At 41.2% G+C, this 12,748-nt stretch overlaps 1 long non-coding RNA gene across 1 annotated transcript in view; it reads right to left on the bottom strand.

The window, feature by feature from the left end:
• LOC121936235 overlaps positions 1 to 12,175 on the bottom strand; it is a 22,671-nt gene extending 10,496 nt beyond the window's left edge. The window contains exons 1-2 of the long non-coding RNA XR_006104938.1: positions 12,065 to 12,175; positions 10,100 to 10,194 (exon numbers count right to left, since the gene is read on the bottom strand). This is a non-coding gene — a long non-coding RNA (uncharacterized LOC121936235). The remainder of the gene's footprint in view (positions 1 to 10,099; positions 10,195 to 12,064) is intronic.
• Positions 12,176 to 12,748: the final 573 nt, after the last annotated feature.

The raw sequence follows: 12,748 nt of genomic DNA, 5'->3' as shown, positions 1-12,748 counted from the left end.
GACATTCCTTTCTAAATGCTTGGAGACTGTCTTTTTAATGTTCTGCTCTAGAATGTTTCCTGTTATAATTATCAGGCTGACTGGATGGTAATTGTTTTGGGTCTTCTTTTTTTCCCCTTTTGAAAATAGGAACAACATTTACCCTCCTCCAGTTTGCTGTGAGTTTTCCTATTCTCCAGGAATTCTCAAAGATTATTGCTATTGGCTCTGAGATTTGCCAGTTCTTTTGATACCCTTGGTTATAGTTCATCTAGCCCTGGAGAACTTAATTCATTTAGATTAACCAGGTATTCCTGTACTACGTCATTACCTATTCTTTTCTGCTTTCCCCCTACTGATTCATCTGCTCCATTTTCCTCAGGTTGGGCACCATTCTTATTTTGTGAGAAGACTGGGGCAAAAAAGGCATTGAGTAGTTCTGCCTTCTCTCTGTCCCTGTTAGCATTTCACCATCTTCTCCACACCATCTTCTTGTCATTCTTCTTCCTTTTGATAAAAATCTTTTCTATCATTCATGTCATCTAAATTCAGCTGCCCCTCTCTTCCTAATGTCAGGACCAGGGCTAGTTACTGTATTTAATGTATCACTGGGCCCAAACAGACAGATCAAAATATAGTTGCTTCAGGTCACTTTGGAGGTATGCTGTTTAAATGACACACACATCTTAAGAGCCCAGAAGCTGTGCTCCAGTCCTTAGGACTGGAGTGTGGCTTTGATGCAGCTTCCCACCTTTTAGGATGCAAGCCTCATTTAAACAGCATACCTCCAAAGTGATTCGAAGCAGCTTTATTTTGGCCTGTCTGTTTGGGCCCACTGGCGCGTTACAGACGGGGCCATGAGGTGCCATTGTTACGCATGAGGGGCGGCGCTTCCTGACGTGCCTTGCACCTCGTGCGTAATGCGTGCGTCAAAATGGCAGTGCCATATACAGATGGGTGCCACCATTTTGACGTCACGGACACATAGCGTCCGGATGTCGTGCGGTGGAAGTGATGCCGCGAGTGCGCGCCTCGTGCCTTGCGGCGCCACTTCCAGGGCGCAGGAAGAAGCACCATTTTGGCACTTCTTTCTTGCTGCACCTGGGAACCGCGTGGTTTGGCTGCTGCGGTTCCCGGATGCAGCAACCGGCAGCGGCACGAGACCGCCTGTTTTGGGCAGTCTGTAACACGCCACAGTTTCTAAACTGCTGATATACATAGTTATTGAGCAGCATATATTAAGTGCTGAGAAATGAATAAAACAAAGAGACCTGGGGACAAAAATTCTTGTAACATGGTAAGGTATTTACAAATACTTGAACAAAGCAATTGATCAGACAATACTTAAAGTTATGCTACTTCATGAAATATCTGGCCTTCAAGATCAAATCAATAGTTGATCAAATTGCCCATCATCTTGCTTCCTACCAATGCCTCTTAGAATGTCATAAGCAAAACATGAAGACCTTTAAAATTGTTTCTATTCTTTTTGGTTTTCAGAGGCATGCAGTGAAAGAACATAAGGGCTTTGTGCAATCAGATCAAAGGCCTATTTAATCCAAAAATCTTTTTCCAGCCTCTTTGGAAAGCCCAAAGCTGGACATGAATACAATATTACCCACCCCTTGTAAAAAGTCTACTGAAACATATTTAACTGTTTTTCTTTTTTGTGCTGTTGGGACCTATCTCTATGCTGTTTCTGCTTCTGGTATTTATTTTTTATTTATTTCCAAAATTTATATCCCGCCTTTCTCCTGCAGTGGGACTCAAGGCAGGTCACAGCATATCAAAAAATGCAAGGTTAAAACATTGAATACACAAGTAAAAAATGAACACTACTAAATTAAAAATGAACACTACTGGTACCATATTTTGTTGAATAATAATGCCCAGGAATACATCTCTTTATTAACTGAGGTATACGTATAAACATGATGATTCTGAAGCTATGATATAGCCATCACAGTTTGTAGCCACTGATACTTCAACATCTTTGATAGGGGTTGTTTTTACTCACATTTTCAATTAAATATCTGCTATTAAGTTAACTGAGGGGCTGTGCAGACAGCCCTGAAGGGGCAGCCTCCAACTGCTCCTTTGACAACAACACATGGCAACCATTTGTCAACCATGGCAACTGCACACTGCGGCCCTGATCTGGCCTTTCCAGGGTGCAAAAAGGAGCCATAAAAAGCGGACACAGTGCCAGTGGAGTGTCGTGACGTCATGCACCGTGCAGTGTGGTACATGGCGTCACAGCACCCTGGGATGGAGCCGGGGCATGTCTCATATGGATGCTGCACCCCTAACCTGGCCTTTAGGGCTGGTCTGCACAGAAACTGATTCAACTTTATAGCTCTAATTGGTGCAGTTTTCATTTGAGTTCTTGCAGTTGCCCTACAAAAACCATGATATAGCTACCTGTTTCTGGCTAACTATGCACCAGATTGCATCCTCATCTGCTAAAGTATTTGTCAACACCAAAGTTACTTCTCTTTTTGAGTATTCTGCAGGCTTCTTATGGTACTCCCTGAACTGCTTTGTACCTGCTAGCCAACCTTTGTATTTATTCTCTTAGCTAATTCCTTGATATCCTCACATTCCCCTTGCTATTTATTTATTTACATTGGCAGCTCATTTTCAGGCTATTTCTCCCACACCCTTTTAAGCTTTGCCACTATTTTACTTGAGGGAGAGAATCTCAGCACAATACACCATGTGTTCTTTATATTCCTGTCATGACCTTTTATAACACTAACTAATAATCTCAACCATTGCTTATATTCAGCCCTCTCCTCTCCCCAACAATGCTAAGAAGGAACATTTGTGCAGGAAGAGCAATCATTTGAAGAAACCAACGAGATACGCCTCGTATTCCCCACAGTTAAAAAACAGAGGTGGTACTCCTGTTCCCACCAGTTAAAACAAAACCCTTCCAAGCAACAGCAACAAATTCCCAATATCAAGAATATTACTCACTATAGTACTGACTATATAATTCTATATAAAAAGATATGACAAAAATACACAACAACCATGCCAGGGAAACATGAAGACAAGCCCCTCTCCCCAAGACAACCCCCACAAGGCACTTATGGCCATGGCAGAAGAACAAACCATAATACAGTGCTCCCTTGCCTTATGTGGGGATCTGTTCAGACCACGCTCCATAAGGCAGGTTCCACCTATGCTCAAGCCCCATTGAGGATAATGGGGCTTGTGCACATGGCGGTGTGACAGCACAAGTGCCACGGGTGTGCATGCCATTCATTGAATGGTGCCAGACTTCCAGCATAAGCTGAAAGCTGTGTAAAAGGTGCCCGCATATGACATGGGCGCACTGTACATAGAAGATCATCAGCTTTGTCCAGGCTTATCAGGAAATGTTGATGGAACGTTTGAACCAACTTAGAAGCTCTGACATGGAAATCAGCCACCCCACTATGCATGGCTTGAAGGAAAGTCATCCCACTGGACAAAGTAGTGTAGTCGGTTTTTAAGTGTCAAGAATCCAATATTTGTTTTATTTGAAAGTGTTGCTGCTCATCATGAGGCGTGAGTCTGAAGGACACTGGTGCCATGTCTTGGAAATATTCACTGGTTTCAAGAAACTAGAATGAAACAGAGAGTGAATGTGGCAATACATTTTTGGAAGGTCTAGTTCCACAGCAACCCTGTTGACAATTCATCTGATCGGAAAAGGACCAACAAACTTGGGACCCAGTTTCTTTAATGGTTGTAAACATTTAAGAAACCTAGTGGACAAATATACTTTGTCTTTTAATTTAAACTTCTACTCTGGTGCTCTTTTTCCAGTCAGCATGTTTTTATAAGCTTCTTTTGCAAAGTCTAATGTTGAACCATATTTGGCCATGCCTCTTTAATTTTTGTAATTCAGTCAACCAGTGGAACAGGGGTGGAGTCATCTGTAACTAAGGTGGGCAATGGCTTTAAAGATGTGGGGATTAGAGGCCAAGGACCCCCACAAATGTGGAAAAAACAGAAATATGTTAGCCCCCCCTCCCCACACACATAAAGAGTCCTCTACCACCAAGAGCATCACCCATAACTCTCTTTGTAATCTTGAAACACATAGCCTCCCCCACATTTCCAAAGTGCTTCCACTTTCAATCTGATGTTAGCAGCCATGGCTGCAAAAGATCCACCTTCTCGCCTTCTTTATGCCTCCCCCTCCCTGGCCAGACAAAAGCAACACTGTATCTTCCCCACTTTGATAAACTTCGCAATCTTATCATTTCCAAAGTCTTTCCATTCTGAATCTGAAATTTGCAACCATCATCACAAAGGAAGGTACAATGTTGCTTTTATCTAGCTGGGAGAGAAAGGGAGGAAGAGGAGGGGAGAGAAGTTGGATCCTTCCAGGGGTGGCTGCAAAACTTGGATTCAAATGAAAGGTCTTTGGAAATAAGAAGGATGCAAAGTTTGGGAAAGCAGAGAAACATATGGTGTTTTAATCTTTATTCCTCCAATTTATTCCTCTGATCTTATTCTTTTATTCAACATTTCCAAGATTATTATAAACAGTAATGGTGATAGAGGGTAACCTTGACGTGTTCCTTTTAAAATTTGGAATCTTTCTGTTTTTTCAGCATTTATAATCAGATTTGCTTTCTGCTCTTTGCATATTTGTTTTAATCCAGTCCAAAAACATTGTTCCTACATTTAACTTTTCAAGCATGGCAAATAACATTGGCCAATTAATATTGTCGAATGCCTTTTCAGCATAAAGAAAGATTAGTGCAAGTTTCCTCTCATTGTGCTTCTCATAGTGTTCTAATATGTCTAAGATGTATGGAATATTATCCTTTAGTTGTCTATTTGGTAGGAACCCTGCTTGGTCTGTGTGTATCCGGTCTTTAAATATCCTTTTTAGTCTCTCTGCTAATATGATCGTAAAATTTTTTAATTTGTGTTTAAGAGTGATATTGGGTGATAATTTTTCACGTCTGTAGGGTCTTGATTTTCTTTCAGTATTAATGCTATGTTCACATATTTCCATGTTTCTGGATATCTGTCTTCCCTTACCCTGTTTAAAGTTTGTTTCAATGGGAGTGTTAGTTGCTCTTCAAATAATTTATAATAATTAAAGGTAAATCCATCTGGTCCAGGTGCTGGATCTTTCTTATTCTTCCAGTTAGCTTCTGTTATTTCTGCTACCGTTATTGATTAGTTCCAACAGTTCTTGTACCGTCATTTCCTTTAAGAAGTCATTTCATTCATCCTTATCTGGAGTATTCCCCTTATAAGTTTTTGCAAAGTAATTTTGGTATACCCTCTTAATCTTTAGATGTTCTGTTACTATTTGTGACCCATCTTTTATTTTTGTAACATTGTTCCTTTCTTTTATCTTTCTCACTTTATATGCTAAATATCTTCCAACTTTGTCAGAGTATTCAAGGTATTTCTGCTTCGTATATCTTATTTTATTCTGAATTTCCACCATTTCTTCTATTTCTATTTGGTTTTTTAATGTTTTAATTTCTTGTTGTTACATTAGAAGGGCTTTCTTGAAGTTCTTTCTCCTTCTCTTTCAGTATGTTATGTTAGCAGGGTTCTCTTGAAGTTCTTTTAAGAAGAAAGAAAAAGTACAAAAAATATATTATCTACTGAAAGGGATAATATATTTTGCACTTTTTCTTTCTTCTTTCTTTGAGCTTCAAAGTTTTGCTGAATGAAAAATCCTCACATAACAGCCTTTCATGCCTTCCACACCGTCCTTAAGTCTGTCCCCTTTTCTAAATTTTCTTGAAAATATAATTTCAATGTATTCTTAGCTTTTTGCACAATCTTCTTACTTTGCCATAAGTTTTCATTTAGCCTCCAGTTGTATTCCTTAAATTTCCTTTTCAATCTAGGTGTTATAGGGTTATGGTTTGATAATGTCCTTGGTAAAATATCCATTCTACCAATGTTTTTGCATAGTGATTTTGGAGGCCAGGAACATATCAGTTCTTGAAAGGGACCTGTGCCTTTCTGAGAAATATGTATATTCTTTTGGTTCATTGTATTTATATCTCCAGATGTCTGTCAGTGATAGAATTTCTGGGAACAACAAGCAGCACTCAGCTGAGAGCCAGGATGCTGAACCTTCCTTTTTTCTCTCCCTTCACCATTAGGACTTGAGGAAGCACCAGCAAACCAGCAGTGCAGGGACGTAGCTAGGATTTTAGGAAGGGGGGGTCCAGACTAAGTGCCACCATTATAATGGGGCTTGGGTGTGGTGGCGCGGCAGCACACATCATTCATTTTTCTAATGGAAGGGGGGGTCCGGACCCCAAGAACCCTCCCCTTGGCTACGTCCCTGAAGCAGTGAGAGGAGCCCGAGATGCCAAGCAGAGGCCTCTTAGCCATTCCTTCTTCCACCATCCTTAGCAGCTGGAAATTTGGGCAGAGGCTTCCAAAGTCACCCTTCTTTATCTGTTAGATTCCTCGTGTCTTCTGGTGGTCATGCAATGTTATCTAGCACTGTCTGCTTTTATTTCTCTGTTCTTGTCATTGCTATATTCTCTCCTGTTGATTACTGGATATTCAAACCTGTCCTTCCTATGGCTCCACGTATTTCTCCTAACCTGATCCCTATCTGACCTCTCCCTATCTCCCAGCTTCCATTCTTTTGTTCAGTCTGGAACTGTCTCTCCATTGCTTCTGCTGGGACAATGATACTTTTTCATAGACTAGTGGTAGGTAGTGCATGGTCTGAAGGTCACACAAATCTCTCAAAAGAACCCCAAGGATCTGGGCTGCCACTGCTACAAAAAGTATCAGCCTAAACATGAGAAGTACAACACAAGGACATGCTTCTTCATTTTAAGATTATTTCACCCTGGCCCAAATAGCATTTTGTCAACACTGTAAGTGACTGTCTTATCACATTTGGCATCTGTCAGGAGTGTTTTGATTGAGTTCCTAAATGGCATGGGGTTGGACTGGATAGCCATTGTGGTCTCTTCTAACTATGATTCTATGATCAGAAAAATGGGCAGATGCAGTTGGCTGGTGGTTGGGGTGGTGGAAAATGGGGCATGTGTGCCTATAGCACTTTGCAACTTCCCACTTCAGCATAGAACAACCTTTTCCAGCCTTGGATCCTTGTTCAGTTCCAACTCACATCATCCCTAACCAATGCCCATATTAGGGATAATGGAAATTATAAACCTATAATTCTTGTCCTCACTCTAAAGACTGTCATAGACAGTTGCAAACCACCTCCTTGGTTCTGCACTACAGAATTTAGTGAAGAGCATGACAGCAGCTGCTGTGTGGATGCTTGGAATATTCTTAATAACCCTGATTAAACAAGTTGCTGGCATAATGCAACCTCCTTTCCATCCTTGTGGAGCTGTTTGACTTAATTTGTCATCTTTTCCAGACCTCAGAATGTTTGTTTTGCTGCAGGATAAGGGGAAGAGGCAGCCTTGTTTGCTTGCCTTGGAGATGGGGCAAAGAGTTGGCAGAGGTTATTCATTTAACAAATGGCACAAAGGGAATGCTACAGGGGATAAAAAATGAAGACGAGGAAGACGGGGAAGGAGAAGGCAAATCCCTGCCTGAAGCATTCTTTAATCCTTCTGCTTTTGTGGTCTCTACAGAAGACTGAGCCAGGGAAAGCAGAGGAACAGATGCTGGTGAACAAGAGAAATTCTTGTGTTCGTGTCCAGCCCGAGGGCCAGAGGAATGAATGTTTGGTTTGACACTTTCGTCTGTACTACTTAAGGCTTCATGAAAATAGCAAGGGATGGACTTATCAGTCTATCTTTGATCCTTGTCAGTTTCACATGGGTTCGTTCATAAGCTTGTTTTTGGAGCTTGGAAGTAAGCCATTACAACTAACAAAATTCCACTCTATCTTTATGACCACTAAACCTTTTCTTAAGTTATATAATTTCCGATGTATTGTGTTTATTAAGAAAATGTATGTATCCCTTTTCCACATTAATTTCAAAAAGTGTTTCCTAAACTAAAACCAAATGACATATATACATACTCCATAGGGTAATATAATGAAAATAAAATAGGACAAAACTCATATTAAAAAGGAAGAGGAAGAAACAGAACATTTGAAATCTATAACAGCATTGATCCCTGCCTACAATATCCCTTTTCATACAATTGTGTACAGTATTTCTGACTTGATCTTAGAGCAACAACAGTGCGCGCACGCACGCATGCACACACACACATAAAGCTACAGTAGCATGCAAAAGAAGCACAATTCACGAAATTACAGTAAAACAGATAAAAAAAATCAGAAGAACCAAGAACAATAGAGATAAAGAACAATTATACTAGTCTTAGGTGTACCAGCCATACCCTGCATAATGATGATAGAAGTTGCATCTCAACATCTGGAGTATATCAGATTCCTCATCCTTTGTCTTGTGAGAAGCTATCCATTGTATGGATTTTGAATATAGCTGTGGGACTTGTCCTTTGTTGTAGTGGGAAAACTTAGCCATGTCATATGAGCACACCTCTGGGGCCTATTTGCTGATCTGCTGGAACTGGATGAACATGCAACAAGTCCACCTGAGGTTTAGGAAGAGTTTCCAGGTGGCTACTTGAGTTGCATTTTGTTTGTAAACTACTTTTGTGACCACTAGTGGAATATAAGATTTGGGATCTAGAAAAGTTCTGGCTACCTTTTGTAGTTCTCCATTGCAAAAAGAAGCAAGTGATATGTCTGTGAATACTTTCTAAGATCCTCACTGATGGAACACAATGTGATGCAGCATTTGTTGGTTTTCAAGATACTGTTGGTCAGTAGAGAGCAGTGCTGAACCTCAAGCTGAGGAAGAAGATGAGTCAGGCCTTTGTTGAAAAATAAGGTAGAGAGATCTTGTAGCACCTTTGAAACTAACTGAAAGAATGAAGTTGGCAGCATGAGCTCTCATAGACTTCACTCTACTTCCTCAGATGCATTTAGTGGAGTGGAAACCAGGGACAGACATATATATGCCATTGGTAGGTGAGAATGTCAATTCAAATTCAAAATCTTTTGTGTATGGAAATGAAGTAACAAGTCCAGTTTTAACTATGGTCATTAGTGAACAAAGACATTGGGAACTAGCCTGTAGGTGGGGAGAATAGATGGATGTAGGGCGCCTCCCTGATGATGGGGTCAGATAGTATTGAAATTTGTGTAGTGATCCAGGAAGCCATTATCCCTGTTCAATCCATTGCTCAGGGACTGTAGTTTATGGATAAATTCAAATTCTGCTGTTTCTCCTTCCAATCTACCTTTGTAGCTTTTTTGTTGAAAAAGTTGGAGGCCCAACAACAGATGATACCAGGTTGTTTCCTTTGACCATGATAGCAATAGCAAGTACTTTTCTATACCACTTATCAGTGCACTTAAGCATTCCCTAAGCGGTTTACAATGTGTAAGCTAATTGCCTCCAACAAGCTGGGTACTCATTTTAGTGACCTATGAAAAGATGCTAGGCTGAGTCAACCCAGGAGCCCTGATATTGAACTCACAATCCTGTGGCTGTGAATGGCTGCAGTACAGGTATTTAACCACTGTGCCACCAGGACTCCCTGGTATCTTCAGTGCCCTGTGGGATATCTTTATGTTCCTTTCCCTGATTTCACTATTTAGATTCAAAATATATGGACATCTGGGGATGATTTTCAGTCTGAAAGATTCTTTACCTTTACCTGTGCTGGTCTATGACTGTATTAAAGATGAACTGAACAGTCTGAAAGATTCCTTACTGTAAAGCAAAAGTTTGCTGTGTTTTAGTATCAAACTCTGGTCTATTATTTTCACTGAGGATCTTTTCACTATTATTATATTTAAAAAAAGAAATGTGTGGTGAAAGCACTGTCTTAACAGATTTTAATTCAACTGATTTATAAAAAACGACACCAGTTACTTGTTCTACAGTCTCATCTCAACAGCAGACATTGAAGATTTCCAGTGTTCAAAGATGTCTTGTCTTTGTGGAGGAAAAAAGAGAAAAGAAAGTATACTTTTGGAGAGAACTTAGAAATTGATCAGCCCTGTTTTTTCCCACCTAGTTTTATTCACTCATCTGCTCTCTGAGAGAATTTGAAAACTCCTGGGAAGATCAACAGCCCAATCCAACTTTCTAATTACCTGATGTGCTTGTGGCGTTGAGTCACACAAGTTCTTCACTAGCAGCCAACATTTGGTGAGGATAATACCCCAAGACTTTTGGAACAAGATTCTTCCTGGAAAGATAATATGTATTACACATTGCCCCAGATAGTGCCAATTATTAATAATTTCTAGAGGGAGTTCTAGTAGTTATTCATCATCTCTGGCTTAGACCCAACATGATGGTGACTAGGAATAACTCTTGTTAACTTCATCCCTGTGCCAAAACTATTAAGCAAAACAGATCGGTGGTGGGGAAAGTGTGCGCTATGGGCTGCATATGACCCTCCAAGGCCCCTACGGACCCATTTTTTTTGCAGGGGAGGAACTCATTTTAACTTAAACCACAACTGTACACCCCTTGACAGTTATAGAAGCAAATTCACCATGCTCCCAGGCTGTTTTTGACTCAGGAAGTGAAATGGGAGTTGCCTTCAATAAAGGATCTCCTGTCCCTTAAACAAAGTGGCGAAACAGATTGCCTCTTTGCATCACCATTTGGGTGGCTTCAGAGGGGGCGTTTTGATGCTGCACACTCTGAAGCTGCCCAGAAGCCGGCTTCCAGCTGCCCACATGTGGGACGACATCCAGGCATCCTGGGGGCATGGTGGTTACATGTCGCAAGCCCCTAACATGCCAGGAAGCTGCCATGGGGCCACGGAAGATCTGCTTAAGGTGGCTTTTTTGCAGCCAAAAAAGGAGCTGTTAAAAACTGCTCCTTTTTTTAGCTGGTGCTGCTGTGGATTGGGGTCACAGAGTACGGCTGCTATGGTCCCAATCTACCTCCAGGTGGCTTCACACTGCCCCATTTGGGCCATTTATTTCAGTCCCTCCCTATATGTGATAAAATTACAACCCCTTGTATCTTTGTGATTGTGTCTGGGAGCATTTCTATAAAAATAAAATAAAATGAAAAGTTTAGTTTTTATAAATTTCTGAGGGGAGCGTGGGGGCATGGTCCTACAAGGTACTGCAGGGGATAATGCTGCCCTCACAACCCCTGGCAATTTCCTGCTCTATAGACAGAAATTCCTGACCCCCAGCTACCTCTGGAGGGACAGCTGGAGGCAGGTAAGGTCTGGCAGGAGGAGGACCAGGTGCGTGCTCACTCCTGCTCCTCACACTTACCTTTCCTGACCCCCAGCTACTTCTGGAGGGACAGCTGGGGGTCAGGAAAAGTCCCGGAAGAGGAGGACTGGGTACATGCCCACTCCTCTTTCTCCCTACTTACCTTCCCTGACCCTCAGATGCCCAGACCTTCCCTGCTTCTAGCTGTCTCTCAGAGACAGCTGGAGGCCAGGGAAAGGGTGGGGGGAGAAGTTCCACCCCAGAAGCTGTGCCTTCAGAGGGTGGAAGCCCCACCCTTGGCATCTGGCCCCTGCCCTCAGCACGCAGCCCCCAAAAGATTTGCCATTACTGCCCTAGTCTATGGAACGATCTTGCCCCCTTCCATGTTTCCTTACGCTTCTCATCTCACCACCCATTGCCTCCTAACCAGCCTTACATTCAGTTTCTGAATGGTGCGAAGAACTTTAGATTATTTGGAGGACCATATTTGAAAACAGTTCTGATATTGTAATTATTCATTTCTTTTTATTCTCTCTCCAACATGTGCATACTTTAGTCTCATAACCATAAGTAGGCTAGGCTAACCAGTAATGGTTGACCAAAGGTCAACCAGTGAACTTGAGGGAAATCTTCCAAGCTCCTATGTCCACTACAGTTTGTGTATAGTTTGGGAAGAAGAAGTCTGATATGCAAAAATTAGTCATAACAACAGTATAAATTCACGTAGCTCAATCTGCAGTTCAAATGTAATGGCCTAAATCCAATTGTTAGTCACCCTAGTTAGAGTAGATCCACAGAATCAAAGGTTGACATACCAATTGATTCAATATACCTGCTCTGGTAAGGGCTAAATAGATTTAGATTAATAAACCCTACCTTTTTCTATTGAAATTTAGAATGCAATCTTCTCAGCTGGGTTCCTCTCTCTCTCTCTCTCTCTCTCTCTCTCCATTCATTTCCCTTCTTAAATCACAATGTTTGTGTTGCTGAGTGATACACAGATTATAAATATGAGGGCTTACATTAGAAAAAAGTTATTAGGGAACTTCCCCTCATCAGTTCTGCTTTTGCTTTTAAAAGGACATGCTCTCTAGTTTTCTGCTGAAATTGCTTCTTTTAAAGCTTCTTTCCTCACCTGGCTCATCTAAGCCATTAGAATACGCCAATAAATAATGCCATTTCTGTACGTCCAGTTTTAGATCTACTGTGACATGACATGGGATGATGTTACTGAGAGAGAAAAGCCATGCAAGTGTTAGTGTTATTTGATGATTGTGTCATTCTCAGGAATGGCACAAAGGAGAACACAAACATAAGAGCCTCCTGGAGAAAATAATCAGAATGACAGAACGTTAAATTAAGAATTAGACTGTCCTTCTCTAACCAGCATGCCTGCATATCTAACCTTATAGGATTATACTGAACATCCTTTTATAAGTGACTGTTAATGCTGGAAAGGATATTCCTTCCCTCCCATATAATCCCTGCATTGCATTCAAATCTGCTTGTTTGGTAAGATGCAATTAAAAAGTATTATTCTCCCCTGTTTCTGCCAATGGT

Source organism: Sceloporus undulatus, chromosome 7, assembly GCF_019175285.1.
Source record: "Sceloporus undulatus isolate JIND9_A2432 ecotype Alabama chromosome 7, SceUnd_v1.1, whole genome shotgun sequence".
Classification (NCBI taxonomy): domain Eukaryota; kingdom Metazoa; phylum Chordata; class Lepidosauria; order Squamata; family Phrynosomatidae; genus Sceloporus; species Sceloporus undulatus.
The sequence above is the reverse complement of the archived record's forward strand: the minus strand, read 5'-3'. Positions and strand labels throughout refer to the sequence as shown.